The 16,036-nt window shown below is 33.9% G+C and overlaps 1 protein-coding gene across 6 annotated transcripts in view; it reads left to right on the forward strand.

Annotated features, from left to right (window-relative positions):
• The window catches only part of SSBP2 (single stranded DNA binding protein 2), a 272,802-nt gene that overhangs the window by 8,799 nt on the left and 247,967 nt on the right, over positions 1–16,036 (forward strand). The gene's annotated exons all lie outside the window — the stretch shown is intronic.

Below are 16,036 nucleotides of genomic sequence, written 5' to 3' on the forward strand. Positions count from 1 at the left end.
TCTGTTTTATGTCTCATCTCCCATTTAGGTTGCAAACTCCCTGAGGACAAGAACCATGGTGTTATCTCCAGTGTATTGTCACTGATTAGCACAGTGCTTGGAATTCTTACTAATATTTGAGGAATAAATGAATTGAGGATTTAACTTCCATTTATTGAGGATGATAACCTATCACAATCACTATATCTAACTCATTTCCTCCTCAGTATTTCTAATATTTGGTACCAGGATTAATACGTAATTTCTAAAGAAGTGTTTGCTATAATATAGGCATTTTAACAGTCTTTCTGTGAATTTTAGAACTATAGGAGATTACCTAGTTGTACTACTATGAAATATGTATATATTTTTAATGTGAATTTTTGATAATAATCTCCTTTGTGTTTTAACAAATTTAGTAATATAAATGGAATTATACTTTATAGTTTCAAGGTGTTTTTTAAAAATAATTTTTCAATTACAGTTGACATATAGTATTATATTAGTTTCAGGTGAACAACATAGTGATTAGACATTCATACAGTTTCAAGGTATTTTCATATGCTTATTTTATTTAAATCTCAACAGTAATTCTGTGAGGTAGGTCATCATTCCTATTGACTTTTGAGATTTATAAATGGAAGTTGCCCTACCCAGATATGGTAATACAGATATTATATGGCAGAGCTGAACCATATTTAGATATTTTTGGTTCCAAGGTCAGTGTTTCTTTCATTATACTACAGCTATCTCTTGTAAAATTAGAGATTCATGATATATTTTAAGAAGGCTTAGATATGGATTTGCTTCAAAAGAGAATCTTAGATTAGATGATAGTTAAAAGTTTATGTCAATAGTTTGATTAAATGAAAAATATGATTACAGTGTGTTAAACACAATGCTATCCATCTCTTAACTCCAAAAGTGCTATATCATGAGTAAAGTCTGATATTTTATTTGAAATCCTTATGCTTTTGTTATATAAGCTGATTGGTTTGGGGTTTGGGGTAGTTGGATTTCTAACGTGAAAGCTCAGGCTAATTTTGATTAATGAACTCTTCTCTATTTCTTTGCCAATTAGCTTCAATTTGGAGAGTAGGGATAGTGGGAGGGAAAAAGAAGGGTTTTGTCCTTTTTTGACTCCTATATGGAAGGGATATTCTCTTGATATGGATTATTGATACACTATTCTTTTGTTTTTGTTTTCATAGTGGTAAAATATATATAACAAAATTTACTATTTTAGTCATTTTAGGTGTATACTTCACTGGCATTAAATACATTCACATTATTGCACAACCATCACCACCTATCTCTAGAACTTTTTCATCTTCTCAAACTGAAACTCTACCCATCAAATAATAACTCCCCTTTTTTTCTTCCCCCCAGCCCTTGGCAACCACCATTCTGTTTTTTTGTCACGATTAATTTCTTCTAAGTACGGTGTATAAATGGAATCATACAATATTTGCCTTCTTATGTTTGGCTTCTTTTCTTGCTCAATCCCTCTGGTGACTTCATAAAGTAGATATAATCCCCATTTCACATATGGGGAAGGGAAACCCAGTCTCTGTAAAGTTATATACCTTGTCCAAGGCCACGTAGTAAGTTACATAGTTTGGATTCAGACTCAGGTTTTTAACTGCTGTATCCATTGTAACTATTTTGCCTCCATGTATTTCACTGCTTAATGTGGGAAAAAAATAATGGGAGTTGTGAGGTTGGGGAGTGGGTGGGGCACTAAAAATGGATAGTGCCGTTTTCAGTTGGGGTGAGAGGCAATAGAGAGAGGTTAAAGGAAAAGGTTAAGGAAAGTATTTACAGCTGCTAAAAAGGTGGGCAGAATTATAGCTACCCAAAGTGCTCCACAAATAGTTCCAAACTCTTTAGCTGGTATCTGAGATTTAACAACTTGGATGTAATGCTTGTCAGAGAGGAAGATGCCAGTTAGAAGCTCAGGTTATAAGTCCAAGTAGAGCTGTTTTTACCTTCTTCCTGTATCTAGAGGCAAAGTAATCTGGCATAAATTACTTTACTTGGTAAATTTTAGAGTCAGAAATAAATAGAAGAATATGTAATGTCTAGAAAAAATAAAATTTCTCCTCTAATTATGAGTCTCCTCTACTTATTGTCTCCTCCAACTCACATATGGCCTATTGGGTTTTTTGTTTGTTTTTAGACTAGGGCATCTGGAAAGTTCCATGTGGTGTAGAAGCAATAGTATAACCATATTGAATCTATTACATAGTCATGTCTGTAGTATTGACTTAGAAAAAATAGAAATGATTCCTTCATTTTATTTTTTTTCCACAACATGGCACAATCATGTGTCATTTGCTGTTTATAATTGGATTAAAATTATGTGATGATTGTACTTTATCAGTGCATTTAAGCAATAGCTATTGTTAGGATGCTACTAAAGGTGTTTCAATAGACATTTTTTAAACTCTGAATTACACTGAGAGACTGATACTGTTATTCTTTCATTTAGAAATATTGTTATGGAAAAACTTGAGTGAGATTTCTTACCTTATAATATATTACACATACACACACACGTGGATGTGTGTATATATTGGGAATATTTTTCAGGTAGGAGTTTATCTTGGGAAATGACTTACTAATTAATCTGGAATTGAAATTGGTACTGCATCAGTTAAACAAATGAGTTGGACTTCTAAATTCAGGACCAGAAAGGTTAGGGTGTAGGCATGTTTTCACTAAAACATAAAGGGCTGTGATGGTTTTCTGTAGGATAGGGGTGTAGTTAATGAGAATTTACAGCAAGAACTGGCAAAAATGCTGCTAGTTGACAAAATGTTTCTGTGTTTGTATTAGATCCCCAGCAGGATAGCTCCCTTAAAGGATTATTAAAGAGAGATTAATAAAGGTATATGCATGATTGAAACCAACAAGGGATGGAGGAATACCCAGGAATCAGCAACAAGGGAAGTGTCACCCTCCTTAGGTCTAGTAAGGGAAGAGGGAGAAGGCAGGTACCAGAACCTGTGGTCATTGCAGCAAGACCACCCTCCTGGAGCTGTGGTTTTATGGAGAGGACCCCAGCCGCTGGGAAACTCACTGTAAACAGAGGCCTAGGGAGGGGATCTTCTCTCTCCTACCATCTCCTCAGCTGATGCCTCCTTTCTGTAGAAACCAACTGGGAGCCAGAGGGCAAGAGAGCCAAGATGATGTATTCTATGGATACAGATCAGCCTCCCAGGTCTCGGCCGTGCAAAAAGGATAGAGAGTAGATCTGGCAGGGCCAATGGGGAATATCCAGGACAATACTGAAATTTTAATTTTTAAAACATTTGAAACAAGTCAACTAGTTCTTTCTATAAATGGCCTGAGAAAATAGAGCTTTTTAAAAAGTTGGGTTTTGTCAAAATGGCATTTAAAATTAGTTAAAAAACCCATTGAACTATTTTATGACAGTATAAATTCGTATACATTTTATGAGGCGGGGATAATATTCCTTCTGCTTTCTGCTGTCTCTCATATGTCAGCCTCTGTTGAGCCCTTTTGAGCCATATCTGAAGAACGCAGCAGGTTCCGCCCACCAGCAATTCACTATCCAGGAGGGACTCACTATCTGCGATTATCACACAGCGCTGTGATGGCATGCAGCAAGTGCTGTGGGAGCTCTGGAAAAGGACACTGAGACAGCCGCGGTCGGTGATAATCTCAGGAGCTATTTCTAAGGGGATATTTATGAAAGGAGGAATAAGAATTAGACAAATTGGAGGGGGGGTGGCAAGTAAAGAGTATGCAAGGGAGAGAAATGTGTGGAAACATGGAGGCATTAAAGAGTTTGGTATATTTGGTGAACTGCAAGAAGGTTGGCTCGACAGGATGTGCTGTAGGGGATTAATCTGGCAAGTTAAACAGGAACTATTTCAAGAATGACCTTGAGTGACAGCTTGACCTGGGAGACCCACAGTTTTAAGCAGAACATGATATCTTCTGAGACGCAGTTTAGAAAAATTCTGGAAGTAGTACGGAAGGTGGGTTAGAGGGGTAGACAAACGTGTTAAGAAGCTGTTGTAATAAGTGAGTTGCTATAGTAATACATCATTTTTCTACACTGCGGGCAGTCCAGTGGATGTCTTAGGATGTAGAATACGTAGGACTTGGTAGTCCAAATGTGAAAATTAGGATTTTTAAGACGACTGTAGTTGTGGGTAAAAGTTTCAGTCATAGACTTCGGGAGACTATAAGTGTACGGAGGAAGATGATGAGTTCAGTTTGCGGTGCCATTCAGACCTAGAGCTGGAGGAGCACTTTGGGAGGATATCAGATACGTGGTTTTGAGCTGGGGTGTGGAGGGAGTGGGTCTAGGCTGGAGGTACAGAACTGAGAAAGGATACGAGAAGAGAAATAACATTTGTGAGCATAAGGTACTTGGCTTTCAAACATTGTGCCAGACACTTCGTATTTTATTCTTTACAGTGCTGTGAAGTAGGTCTTGTCATCTCCATTTTAATGAGGAGGAAACTAAGACTGTAATAGCGTAAGTAATTTGGCCAAATAACACATATCAGACCTGGAATCTGAACTCAGGTTTAGCTCAAAAATACCTTTATTGAAGTGGGACATTTATACAGAAAAGCATACGTATCATAAGTGTATAGCTTGATGAACACACCAGTGCAACCAAGTACCCACATTAAGGAAAGGAACATTTCCAGCACTCCAGAAGCCGCACACACGCTATGCCTGCCAACCATCCCAACTTTTAACAGCATAGATTAGTTTTGCTCCTTTTACCCCTTATATATGGCCCATTTTTCTTTGCTTGTCTATTATTTGAAGCCATAAGATGGGAATGAAGTCATCTTCATGGGACTGTCCAGGGAGAAAGTGTGAAGAGATCAAAGATGGAACCTTGGGGAATATTGAAGGGATAGATGGAAGAATGTGAGATTGAGACTAAAAAGGAGCACTAGGGAGATGTGAGGGGAACTCAAGGGATTGGCATCACAGAAGTCAAAAAAGAAGACTTAGAATAAGAGATCATCTGTGGTGTTAGGGAGAAATTTCAGTAGAGTGAATCCAAGCTAAAAAGCAGTGTTTTAAGGAGTTGGCTCTAAGGTAAGGAAGTAGAGATATCAACTGTGGACAGCCTCTACTTAGAAAGCAGAGAGGAGAAGGCGGACTAGAAGAAGATACAGATTTTTTTGCTTGGATAGTTTGTGTGTGTGTGTGTGTGTGTGTGTGTGTGTGTGGCGGGGGGGGGGATTGTTGGGAAACACTATTTGGTTTTACCATCTTGTAAAGAGGTTTTGTCAATTGCTTTGAACCACGTTTTTCTTTTAGTAAAGGATGACAATACTAAAATGCTCTAGGGGAGATGGAAGGGAAAGAAGGCAGTAGGTAAAAGTAGCTTTAGCTTTAGTAGATGAAAGTGCCTGAATATATGAATTTTTAAAAATGATCTTTAGGATGGGGTGAGATACTTTGGTGGGGTTACATTGTTAGCTTTTGTCAACTGATTTTTAAAAGTTTTTTTTGAATTTTAGGAGATTAGAACAAAGGAAACATTTTCAAGTGAAGACTGGGAAGTGACTGGAATAGTTAAACTTAGCAGCTGCCTGCTGTGGCCACCAATCAGAAGGCTGTTAGACTTTAAAGCAAAAGTTAATGGAAAGTATTTTTAAAAATCTCCCCCGGTTAGCATACTCTTACTCCTCTCTGTAGAGCATCTCTAAATATCCTTTTTACCTTTTAAATTGGTAGAAGGGACAAACGAAATACTTGCATAAAGCTTCTTTTTAGAGTATGCAATAGCACTCTTTAAAATACTTTTTATTATTTAAGTAATAAATATTCAAAGTAAAAACTTTTTAAATACAGATAAGCAAAGTAAAAAAAATAAAACCAATCGTGACCTTCTTGATTTTTTTTTTGTATATCCATACCTGCATGTAAAATTTTTGGTATTATTTACTAAGAAAAACATCAAAGCCACTTGACTAAAAACTACCCTTTTAAATAAGAGGGGGAAAGGCAGCAAAAGATAACATTCGTGAGCAGTTATTATTTTCCAAGTTTCCAGTCAATCCCGCCTTCAAAAACAAAAGTTAAAAAACAAAAAACTTTAAAAATCATTGGCTTAATTCACTCAAAATTCTTCTTCAAGGTTCTGCTCTGTGCCAGGCACTGTTGAAGGCAATGGGGATACAGCAAGGAGCAAGATAAGCCCTGCTAGAGAAGTACACAGGGCTTTTGGCATAGGGAACAGTCTGTGCTTGGGAGAAGGGGACAAGTGGGAGAGATTATCATCCTTTGTAGAAACAGAAAGTTTCAGTAGTGCTTTAGTTGTGTGCGTGTCTGGGGGCTGGGGCGGCGGGAAGGGCGAAGGGAGGGGTGAATTTGGAAGATGGTAGAGGCTACAGAGCTAAACAAAGGGTAATTTCTGAAAGCCAGGCTAAGAATTCTGAATTCATCCTGAGGCTGCTTAGGGTTCACTATAAAGTATTTTAATCAGGAAAGTGACTTGATCAGAGTTTACATTCTACCATCTTGAAGACAGGAAACAAGTCATGTGAAGTGTTAAAAAAATGTCAATTCTATTTTACCCAGGTGTAATAAAGTACGGATGGATTGATAAATAATTATTTGTAACAGCATAAACTTAAGCTCAGAGGAAAGCAAACAAACATAAAAATAATATCAAGTACGGTTTATTATTGATCCATTTTACTGTTTCCCTGAAAATAAGACCTAGCCGGACAGTCAGCTTTAATGCATCTTTTGGACCAAAATTTAATATAAGACCTGGTCTTATTTTACTATGATATAAGAGTGGGTCTTATATAATATAGTATATAATATAATACAATACAATGTAATACCGGGTCTTATATTAATTTTTGCTCCAAAAGACGCATTAGAGCTGATTGTCCGGCCTAGGTCTTAATTTCAGGGAAACACGGTATATAATATTTTATGATAAAATTTTTGCCCTGTCAGTAGGAAAGTTTACATCGTATGTTTGAATTATCACTTGTAAAGCACTAATTCCTTGCCATTATTTATTAAAAAGTATTTGAATTAAAGCATTTTAAAGTGTAAGTTAGAATGAGCCCTGTGTGTCATCATCAATAGCATGTGTGCCCTTTACATAAATTTCCCGACTGTTTTATTAGAGCTTTGAAATGTAGCTGACAGGATTAGGGTTGCTATTTTTTCTTTTGTTATGTAGTTATAAAAGACAGAATAAGTTGTTTTGTCAGGATATATTTAATATAATTTGCAACATCTAACATGAGATGAATTAACTCAAATTTATAACCATTGCTGTTCTAAGCAAAAATTTTTAAGTACTTTCATTTGATCATTAATTTAGCATGCTTATATTTATTTAAAATCAACAATGAGGAACATGTGCAGGTCAGGTTGATTTTTCTCTTGGCAACTTGAATAAAGTGGCATTTATTTGAAAAATCTTCCAATAAGAGCAATATCTTGATATCAATTGTAAAATAACTAGTTATTGATTGGAGAGGCAGTGACAGTACTGGCTTAAGAGTGTATCATACCTTCTTTAAATGTTTTCCTTATAAATACCTATTAAATATAGAAAAATCTTTTCTACTTAACAAATTCATGAGGCTTTATAAGTTCATTTTCCTTTGCTGGCTGGCTGTCTATGGTGTGTACTGAGAATTTGTTTATATACTCATGGATATATTTTTCATTATCGATTTTGCTTGTCTCCTTGGCAAGGCTAGGAACTTTGAAATGTAGAAGAATTGTGTATGTTTTATAGTAACCTGCTGTCATTTAGAATAAATTTGAGGGAGGGAGGTATTTGTGTCAAACTGCAAACAAAAACCAAGATGAAAAATACATTATTTTAGGTTACCAGCCTTTTAAAGTATTAAAGATCACTTGGAGATACTTTGTTGTCTATTTTATCACATTTTTCTTAGTTATTATTAACATGGAAATAATAACAAATTAAAGTAAACAATGACCTTTTTAAATTTTTGTATTTAAGAAATTATAAAAGGCAAAGAAATTGGTGTAGGTTAGTGCTACTTTTCCATATCATCTACCAATTCATTTAAGTAGCTTTAACCCAAATAATATAAAGGGTCTTAACACTTTATTCTAATTTTAAAAAGTCATCCTTTTGTCTATTTACTTTAAATCAATAGGTATTTATGATACAATGTGCACATTTCTGATGGTCTCTGTAGTTAACAGTTGATATTTTTTCAGTTAATTGCGATACTGAGGATGTTTTAAAATTTTTCAGACTTTCCTTTTTTTAGGGCAGAGAATAGTTTCATATCTTTCTAAATGCATGGAAATTTGACAAGAAATAAGTACTATTTAGTGTTCAGAGACCTACTCACAAAAATAGCCACTATCACAGGCTTATGAGAGATCTTTCAGTTTCTTAAGTCATATTGCTACAGGCAAATGCTGTCTAATTGTGACATTTGGTCAGATCAAGATGAGTTTTATAGAAAGAAAAAAGGAATCAACGAAATTCAGGGTTAATGATTTCTTAGATTTCCTAACAGACATGATCTGTCAGGAAGGTAGAGGACTGTAAAGGACAGTTCTTGGCCCTGTTTGATATTAAATGATCCACTGTTGGAAGATTATAATAAATTCACATTATGTGAAATAAATAGCTTATCGGTGAGAGTACTTCAGCTTTAAGTCAAATGAGTTTCCACCTGTGTGGCTCTCATGGAGGTTTCTGACCCTTCTCTTCCAGCTGTTGATGTATTGATGAGAATCTTTCCAATCATAATTTGCTGTGACTTAAGGGAGACTCATTTTCCTGATATTTGGAAGTCATGGGAGCCCTCTCTCTTCCCCCTATGTTTGTTTATTACTATGACTAGTTCTCTTCTCTGGCTGACTTCCAAGTTATATTTTCCGTTTAGTGGAATCCTGAGATTGTTGGAGCTTTCATATTTTTTTTTTCTGTTGATGGCCAATAGTATTTTATCTTGCTGATTGACATTAAAATGAGCTTATTAAGACCTGAATTTTCTTATTGGGGGATTCTGGGCATATTTATTTTGCCTAATAAAGAAGGTTACGATAGTAACAAACCTACTAGAATATTTTAAAAAGTTAAATCTTTTGAAACTATCCAAGTTAGAGCATCTTAAAATTTATTAATACCCTGACAAAGTCAGTGTCCATCAGCAAATTATTCTGTCTCAATCATTGTTCCACCAAATCCTTGATTAAACACATTCTCCATAAACAAACAAACAAACAAACAAACAAAGAGTCTCATAAATTAGAATTACCTTCTAAGACCTCTTTCCTTCCAGTGATGAAAGGATTGTTTAACTTTTTTAAAGGCAGAAGTTGAATGTTTCTGGAATGTACTGTTCTCTCATTCTCTAAAAGGGCAGATCACTTACCCTGGTGCACACTTAGCAGTGTACCAGGCTACTAAAATAGCTGAGAAAAGGGGGGTGTCTTTTTTATGTTTACTGGAAAGAGCATACAGAAGATACTCTATTTTAGTGATAGGTGCATCTGCACAAAAGTCAGTTCTACCTGTAGTTAGGGTTTCTTCTATACAAACCACTCAAAATAGCTAGACTGTGCAAAGCTTTATAACCCATATAAAAGCAGCAGTCAGGTTGCTTGTTTTCCTTTAATTTATTTCAATATGCAATTTATTGTATCTGTGAAAAGGGAAGTTCTTATACAAAACGGCAAAACAGGGAAAACAAGCAAGTTGTCATTTCTTCTGGTAGGTTATGATTCGGAGCTTAGTTCATAAAATTAAGTTTGATGGATTCCATTTAATCTTGGTAGACGTTTGATAGAAAGTTGAACATGTACAAGAAAACTATTTTATTTATAACATTAAAAACATTATTTACCAGATGCTGAGAGTAAATTTACAGAGTGCATTCATGTTACTATTTATTACATGTATTGGATTTCAGACTCTAAATGATCATTACTTTGTTCCATAAAGACCAGTAATTTTTAATGTATGTTTATGTTGAAGAATTTATCCATACTGTGGGTCACGGATTGCCACTTTATTTTGAAAAAAAGGGAATTAAGAGTTTTCATATTTAGAAACTGACAAAAGAGAATTAAAAAAAATTGAAGAGCCAGATGGTTTAATAGCATATGCCGTTAATTTTTGCATATTTTGCTTTCTGAAATAAATTTATATTTATTCTGATTGTTTTTCTACTTTTGATATAGCATTTTAAGGATTACTATTAAAATTTTCTAATTCACATAAGTGGATGATGTTAGATGACCTTGATTTGGCATAAGACATCAATACAAGACCAACTTTTGAAGCCAATTTTAAGGCATTGAAATGCTCCAATATGCACTGTAATGTTAAAACAGCAAAAATTTTGTTCTCCTGACATGATAATTGAAATGAAGTTAGACCTTTTTATTTCTCCATTTAAGTTAATGTTATAATATAAGGAAATTCCATTTGGATTTTATCTTATCAACTTCTCAAGTTATACATAACCAACAAGGAAGAAGCAAAGTTTGGGGTATTATCCCTCCTAACTAATCTACAAATAAATGGACCATTGTTCTTAAGGGAAATGAAACATTCTAACTTGCATGATGGTCTCTACTATAGATGTGCTGAAACCTGGAAATTGAAAAAAAAAATCATATTAATTGAATGCTATTTGGATAAGGCAATTGACTTTCTATTTTTTAGTTTTTTACTGGAATGGTTACTGGAACACTTGAAATGGGTAAGAATTTTTGCCTTGAAGCTTATTAAAGCAGCCAGGAAATCTTTCTCCCTTATTTGGCATAAGTAAAGATACTTTTCCATAGGATATTGCCAAAGATTCATTTGGCTTGGGAATCACAGAGACTGTTTTGTGATTATTTCTTGAGGGCACTAATTCTCTATGAAAGTATTAGTCATTATTCTTTAAATCTGTTGTCATCTAAAATCCTTAAAGGGTTAATGTATAATTTCTTAATAAACTATTAACATATTTGAATGAGTTACAGAACATAGGATGTTAAACTAATGACTTCGTTCATCATCTTGCAGTCTGAGTGAGAGGGGGTGTTACTCTCTTATTTTATAGACAAAGACTGAAGCAAAAGCAGTTAGAAACTTAAGGTCATACATTTTGTTATTTATAGAATCCATATTTGAACCCATTGAACATTTATTTTTTAATGGGTATAGTGTTTCAGTTTGGCCAGATGAAAAAGTTCTGGAGATCTGTTCCACAACAATGTGAATATACTTAACACTACTGAACTGTACACTTAAAAATGGTTAAGATGGTAAATTTTATGTGTTTTTTACCACAATAAAAAATTCTATTAGAACTGATTTTGTTTATTATTAAATACGTTTTTAGAGAAGAATCACAGGAGGTGAAATATTCATAATTTTGGTTCATTTGTAATACAAAATGAAACTGCTGAAATTTTATCACTTAAGAGGAACCTGAGTTTCTATTTAGATTTGGACTGAGCATTCTTTCCTTACTATGAGAAGATTGTATTTCTTTAAGAAATCTAATCGATGACATAAAGTTAAAAGATAAGATACAAATCGTAATTATGGTAACAGGGAATAAATGTATTTCAGTTTGTCAGTCTGAATAAGAAGTTCACTTTTCAGTAGAGATAAAACTCAAGGAAGCCTGCAGATTTTTAGAATTACAGATGCATTTTTGACTATATAAAATTTCTTTTAAAATACAGTTATTCTGTAGCTGTTTTTCAGTTATAAGTGTAAAGCATTTGTTTGAAAAATAGAGTAAAAAGTGTGTATTTGACAAGAATTACATATTTTGGTGATGCCAAGTTATTTGTGATGCCTTTTCATGTAATGGGATAGAAATACAACTTCTCACTTAATTAGAAAACAACCAACAACTGGAAAAAGCTAGTGTTTTTTTCTGTGTCTCTCTTATCTCTGACTAGATTTATTTATGCATCTATATTTTCTAAAATTTTACCTTTTACATTAAAGAGATATTGATAATATAGGCCAATTGTTTAGAATTAGGTATTTTAAATTACAAGATTTAGTCTATCTATTATCTGTCTGTCTGTCTGTCTGTCTGTCTATCTATCTGTCTATTTTTTCCCCCATAAGTATAGAGGGCAGAGTTAATAATACTCTTTATTTCATGGCACAGTATCATCTTTGGTTCACGTCAGGCCTCTCTACTGCTTAATTCACATTCGTTTACTCATTCTTATCTACTTCCATTCCCCATTTCTACAAACTTCAGCTCCATAGGAAATAGTTTAGGTCTATCCATCTCTCTGTATACGTGTATAGTCTCTATTTCTAACTACTGCATTGGAGATTTACCATTTTACATTGTCTAACTCCTTCAAGTTCTTTCTTTTTTTTTTTTTAAAGACAGAATCCAACCTATTTGAAGATAGGCTGGTTCAGATGAACTATTTAAGGATAAAATAACCTAACTCAGTGATTTATAAAAAGTAAATAAGTTTAACATGTTAAAAGAAATCTAGGAGAGTTTACTATTTATTCTTTTAACTCATAGACTTTTAACTCAATAAGTAATTAAAAGATAAACTTCATTTTCCATTAAGCACCAAATTTAGTTATTCTTTGCAATTGGCTATAGCATTGCATAGGACCTCACGTGTAGTAGGGATTCAGTAAATGTGTTGATTCTATTTGATGCCACATCTACCAATTTGTAAATTGGCTTGGTCATATAAACGTTAATTCATGCTTGGGGGTGTTATATTTTAATATGATTTGGACATCAAGCAAACAGAATTTATTACAAAAGCAATAAAAGAGGTAGTTTCTAATTTATTATCTATCTGGTGACTGTTCCCCTTCCCCCCCAAACAGTATCACTTTGATCCTGTTATGTGTAGTGAGCATTCTCAGGTCTTCTTTCCATTTTAATAAAGGAAAGGTTGAGACTGAAGACATCAAATGGCTTGCACAAGGTTTCTTTGCTGTGAAGTCAGAGTCAGGACTAGGCCTGGAATCTTCTGCTTCCTAGGCCAGTGTTCTCAGCTCTGTATCCGTGCTTTCAAATGCTTTTCCAGAAAGAACTGAAGGAGGTGACAGTATGAAATGAGGACGATACCATAGTATGAAATGAGCCATCTTAGCTTATCTCCATTATTAATGTTTTTCTATGATGGGGTACAAAAAATGTTTTATTTTTTTAAAAAAGTACTATTTTTAAAAACTGAAAATCATTGCTCTGTATCATTGATGCTGCTTTTGTTTTTGGATGGGAGCTCTAAGTCAAATTAGCCAATATTAACTCCATAAAAGAATGCGAAAAAAAGTCTGCAATTCCTGAAATACTTGGTGCATTTACATTATCTATCTTGTCATGTCACCCCCATAGCATTAAGAATAAAACTCAAACTCCTTACTGTGGCTTGCAGAACCCTGAATGATCTGGTCCTTGCCTAATTCTCTATTCTATAACAAAAAGTGAAATTATTTAATGACTAGCAGACTCTAAACTCCATGAGTACAGAGACCATGTTTGTCTCAATCACTGTTGAATCCTTAGTCACTTTGCACCTTGATAAATATTTATTTATATTTATTTTTTACATGTGTTGTTATCCCAGTATTATTAATATGGTTTTCCCCCAACTTAGAGATATGTAACATATAATACTGTGTAAGTCTAAGGTGTACAATTTGTTGATTTTATACACTTACACATTGCAAAAAGATTACCTCATTTCAAGTAATTGACATTTTTTTGTGGTAAGAATATTTAAGATCTATTCTCTTAGTAACTTTCAAATATGTAATATAGTATTACTAATTATAATCACTGTGCTGTACATTAGATCTGCAGAATTTATTCGTCTTATAACTGGAAGTTTGTACCTTTTGACCACCTTCACCTGTTTAGTGCACCTTCCACCCCTTGCCTCTGGCAACCACCAGTCTATTTTCTGTATCTGTGAGGTTTTGTTGTTTTTAAATTTTTAGATTTCACATGTGAGATCATACAGTCTTTGTCTTTCTCTGTCTGACTTATTTCACTTAGAATCCTCAAGGTCACCTCAGAGTCCATCCATGTTGTCACAAACTGCAGAATGACCTGCTTCCTCATGGCTGAATAATATTCCATTATATAGATACCATTATTTTTTTGTTCATTGCTGATCACTTAGGTTGTTTTCATATCTTGGCCCTTGTGAATAACACTGTAGTGAATTTGGGAATGCATGTATCTCTTTGAGATCTTGTTTTCATTTCCCTTGGATATGTACAGTACTCAGAAGTGGGATTTCTGGATCATATGGTAGTTGTATTTTAAATTATTTTTGCAATTACACATTAAGAGGTTCAAAATTTCATCTATTTTTTAATTTTTTTTGAGGAACTTCTGCTCTGTCTTCCTTAGTGGCTGCACCAATACGTTCCCACCAGTAATACACAAGAGTTCCCTTTTCTCTACATTCTCACCGATACTTTTTATCTCTTGTCTTTTTTATGATAACCATTGTAACATGTGTGAGGTGATATCTCATTGTGGTTTTGATTTGCGTTTCCCTGAGGACTGGTGGTGTTGAGCACCTTTTCATATACCCCTTAGCTATTTGTATGCCTTGAAGAAATGTCTATTCAAGTCCTTTGCCCATTTAAAAAATCTGTTTTTTTTTTTCTTTTGCTATTGAGTTGTAGGTATTTCTTATATAGTTTGTGAGTTAATCTCTATATAGATATGTAGCTTGCAAATATTGTCTTCCATTCTGTAGGTTGCCTTTTTTCTCTGTTGATTCTTTTGCTGTGCAGAAGCTTTTTAGTTTGATGTCCCACTTGTTTACTTTTGCTTTTGTTGCCATTGCTTTTGGTGTCAGTCCAAAAAAAAAAAAATCATTGCTCAGACTGATGTGAGGAGCTTACCACCTATGTTTTCTTCTAGGAGTTCTATGGTTTTCAGGTCTTAAGTTGAAGTCTTTCATCCATTTTGAGTTGATATTTGTGTATGGTGTAAGATAGGGGTCCAGCATCATGCTGTTAACACATGGCTATCCAGTTTTCCCAACACCATTTCTTGAAGAGACTATCTTTTCCCCATTACATATTCTTTCTTGTCTCTTTTGTTGTAAATTAATTGACCATATGTGCATAGGTTTATTTCTGGCATCTCTATTCTCTTCTATTGATCTATGATTCTGTTTTTATGCCAATACCATACTGTTTTGATTACTATAGCCTTGTAGTATAGTTTGAAATCAGGAAGTGTGATGTCTTCAGCTTTGTTCTTTCTTAATATTGCTTTGGCTCTTTGGGGTCTTTTGTCATTCCATACAAATTTTAGGATTTTTTTTTTCTATTTCTGTAAAACATACCATTGTAATTTTGGCAGAGATTACATAGAATCTATAGATCACTTTGGGTAATATGGACATTTTAACAATACTAATTCACCCAATCCATGATCATGGACTATCTTTCCATTTATTTGAATCTCTTCAATTTTTTTCATCAATGTTTTATAGTTTTCAGCAAATAGACCTTTCACTTCCTTGGTTAAATGTATTCCTAAGTATTTTATTCTTTTTGATGCTATTATAAATGAGATTTTTTTTGTTTATTTTTTTAGTTACAGTTAACATTAAACAGTTAACATTATTTTATATTAGTTTCAGGTGTTCAGCATAGTGGTTAGACATTTATATAATTTATGCAGTGATTCCCCCCAGTTAGTCTAGTACTGATCTGGCGCTATATATAGTTATTGCAACATTATTGACTATATTTAAATGAGTGTTTTTTAAATTTCTCTGTATAATGGTTCATTTTTAGTGTATAGAAATGAATTTTGTATATTGATTTTATGTCCTGCAGCTTTACTGAATTGATGAATATTTATTGAATGAGTGACTGTTGAATGAATTATCAAGATATGATTAATTTACATTCACTGTCCTCTGAGAAAAATCTCAAAATATATAGTACATTTGATGAATATTTCTATAAAAAATGATTTTGTTTTAGTGCATAATAGTAGTTGGAGTTCCACTGTAGCCATGATTTAAAGAATGTTGTACCACATGCTTTGCATGT

Source organism: Rhinolophus sinicus, linkage group LG03, assembly GCF_036562045.2.
Source record: "Rhinolophus sinicus isolate RSC01 linkage group LG03, ASM3656204v1, whole genome shotgun sequence".
Classification (NCBI taxonomy): Eukaryota; Metazoa; Chordata; class Mammalia; order Chiroptera; family Rhinolophidae; genus Rhinolophus; species Rhinolophus sinicus.